Source organism: Mastomys coucha, unplaced genomic scaffold (genome assembly GCF_008632895.1).
Source record: "Mastomys coucha isolate ucsf_1 unplaced genomic scaffold, UCSF_Mcou_1 pScaffold11, whole genome shotgun sequence".
In the NCBI taxonomy this organism is placed as follows: domain Eukaryota; kingdom Metazoa; phylum Chordata; class Mammalia; order Rodentia; family Muridae; genus Mastomys; species Mastomys coucha.
The window spans coordinates 9,864,886-9,868,486 of NW_022196893.1; positions in this window are offsets into that span (position 1 = coordinate 9,864,886).

Below are 3,601 nucleotides of genomic sequence, written 5' to 3' on the forward strand. Positions count from 1 at the left end.
CTCGAACTCAGAAATCCACCTGCCTCTGCCTCCCAAGTGCTGGGATTAAAGACATGTACCACCACTGCTCGGCCGGACTCTGTCTCTTTAAACTACCTTCTAGGCTGAGGTTAGGACCAAAGCAGATCATGTTGGTAAATATTTAGCACGGCCCTTGGATCATGGTAGGGCCTGTCAATGGCAGTCATTCATGTTAGCTCCTGTCACAGGTAGCTGTTGATTATTTTGACCTTGACAGTGGTCACTAGTGCTTGTCCTGTCAAAGTGCTTTCTCCTGGTGTCCCTGTGTCTATTAATCTGGACAGAGTGAGGGTAGGTCCCAGCCCACTGAACCACACAGAAAGGGCAGAAGATGACAGAGGTCATGTGATTGTCTGGTTTGGGACTGGACATCAGTGTGAGACTTTTGCCTCCAGGTCTCCTGAGGACATATCCAGGGCTCTGCTGTCTGTAGGGTAAGGGAAGAACTTACAGATTTATTGGGAATGGTATTCATTAATTCATTCATTCACTCATTCATTCATTCGCTCACTCATTGATTCATTCATTCACTCATTCATTCATTTGCTCATTCATTCATTCATTCATTCATTCATTCATTCATTCATTCATTTGCAGGTCCTCAGATACTTTCTGGGCAACAGGATACTGATGTGCATGGCAAAGGAACCGTGGAGAGAGAGGAAAGGCCTGGAGCAGAGGACATGGTTGTAGACACAGAGCTGTTCATACAGGGTAGGCTGCGTGTGGCCACCAAAGGTTTCAGTCTTTCTAGTGCTAGCTGTCAGCAGCTTGAACAAAGGGGTTGTTGAGGCAGACAGCTGACAGCTCCCCACCTGGGAATCCTTGACTCTTTTTTTTTTTAGTCACCCAGGGTCCTACCCAAGACAAGGCTGTGAATAAGGCCAGGACACTTGCTCTGTATTTTCTTATTCTCACATGGTTTACTTCTGTCCCCAAGAAGGGAAAGTGGGGTGATCAGACAGAGTTTTTGGCACGTGTGCCACTTTGATGATGTCACTATGTAAGGAGAGGGGGAGCTGAGGAGTGTAGAAGTGTGGGCACCAGAGCCAGAGTGTCCAGAGTTCAAGCGGAGCCTTTGTCCCACTTCCCAGGTCAGGTCACCCAGTCTCCCTGCCTGTGCCTTGATCTTCTCATCCGTAAAGCGAGGATGGCGACACCTGCCTTAGGAGACTGTTGCAAAGGTTAGACAGGAAAGAGGAACAACAAGTACTCTGCACGGTGTTGGGACAAACTCTCCGGGTCACATAGACTGAGGGTTAGTGTCCGGCATTCACCAGACACTGCAGCTGATGGGCTATAGACCTGGGTCATCATTTCCCTTCTGGAGTGAAGAGGCCCTAAGTCCAGAGGGGGTCTATGGGACAGGCCTAGGAGGTGTTCTTGCATACAACAAGGAGCTGTGCTTCACAGGGAGTGATCAACTGAAGCTTCCGCCCGCCCACCCCAGGCCCTGTTCTGATCTCTTGTCTCACCTTCCCGTTGCCCATGAGTCAGAGTGTCAGTATTTGGGACTTAGATCCAGAGTCGGGTCCTGGAGGCTTTTTCTTGGCAGGTGAAGTGAGAGGAACTGTCCCTGGCTCTGCTAAGGTCCCAACTCCTGCTGTGTGAGCCTTGGAGAAGCAGAGCTGGCCTCTGTAGGTGCATTCTTCATTTATGCAAGGAGAGGGATGCCTTCTGACGCCCCTGGGGGGCCCTGTCACATACAGCATTAGGAACCCTCAAGGTCTACAGGGAAAGGTTTCGTCTCTCACCCAGGTTACTGTTTCAGGGCTCAGTGTGTAAGTTCAGTGTGTAAGCCTACTGCAGCCATTCCTAAGTGTTTGCTGAGCTCATTGACCGGGGAGATATCTCATTAAAAATCCTCTTCTCCCTCCCTCCATCTCCTGCAGGCTGGTTACTCAGTCTGGGTCTTGCTAGTTCTGCCAACCCTGTGGGGTAGGACCCACAGGTGTCCTCCCCGGTGGGTCCTTGTTTAGGGCTCAGCATAAATGGTCAGGTCTCCAGGCAGGACCTCTGATCCCCCAGGAGCAGCACACCCTCTGTAGCATATTGCGACTTACGTTTCTGCATTTCCTGCCCCCTCTACATGGTCCATCTTTCCCCAGGAGAGCAGTTTTATGGGGGAGGGGTGGTGGTGGTAATGGTGGTTGGTGGTGCCCAGGGAACGAAATTAATCATTAAATCAAGCCTCAGGGGGAGAGGCATGGGGAGCTGGGTGGAGACCTAGACTTCTCTCGGATCCTTGTGTAGCTGATCTGGATCTTAAGCTCTTCTTTTCCTGGAGCTGGGGCCCTGGAATGGGGCATAGTTTACTGGGGAACCAGGTCCCTGGTATCTAAACACGGGGAGGAGGGGATAGAGATCTGAGCTGCTCCCCCTTCACTCCCCGCCCCCCTGCCCGGGCAGTCAGGAAGGACAGGGCAGATCTGTCAGCCTCAGATGCTACCCCCCCCCATGGGACCCAGCCCTGAACCCAAGGAATCTGGGCAAGGGAGGGGACAGGAAGCCCCCTGTGCCTTCCCCTCCTCCCTCCTGTCCTGTCCTCCACCCCCATTCTGGGGAGAGCTTGCAGCCCCAGGCCTTGGCACTCTGAGGACGTGGGTGGGGATGGGGTGGGGGTGCATGACAGAAATCCTATTCCTACCCAAATTTTCCTCTCTGGGTTTTTGGGTGGCTACTGCCCCAGGAGCCCCTGGAGTTGTGCCTGGACCTTGAAATAGAGGGATGGAGGGAAGCACAGTGGGCACCACCCCCAGGAGCCCTGCAGGAAGAAGACAATGCTGGAGCTTGAAGCTTCCCTGAGAGGCCAGGGCCTGTTGGGAATTGCTCTGTGATCTCAGGTGGGCACAGCTATTCTCTGGCCACTGCTGCCAGGGTAGCCCAAAACCCGGTGTCACAACGGTCTCTCTGGAGATTCCCAGAGTAAATGGAGATTCCCAGGCCCCACTTGGAGTTGCAGATTTGGGTAGAACTCTGTAATTTTAAAAGCTCAGCTCTGAAAATGTACCGGGCAGGGATATTTTTGGAAACATACTGCTTTCTAAGTCCCCTCCCCAGCTTCAAAACTTCCACCACAGGGCCAGGTCCTTCCCCTGGGCAGTCTGGAACAGGGACTGGCTGCAGTAATTGACCACCTGGGCTGTAAGGTACAAAGGCTGCACGGAGCTGTATGCAGTCACCTGCCAGAGGCACAGAGGATCCTGAGAGGTCCCTGCTCTGCCTGGAGCTCTCTCTGTTTAACTTCCCCTCCCTCTTGACTCTTTCTCCATTTCTTTCTGTTTTGATTTTTCTGTTTCCTCTTTCTGCCTCTATAATTTGTTGTTTCCCTCTCTCTCCTCTCTCTCTCTCTCTCTCTCTCTCTCTCTCCTCTCTCTCTCTCTCTCTCTCTCTCTCTCTCTCCTCTCTCTCTCTCTCTCTCTCTCTCTCTCTCTCTCTCTCTCTGTGTCTTTGTTTTTGAGACAGAGTCTATACGTAACCGTTGGCTGTCCTGGAATACCTATGTAGATCAGGCTGGACTTGAATTCACAGAGATTTGACTGCTCTGCCTCCTGATCAAAGGTGTGTGCCACCTCTCATT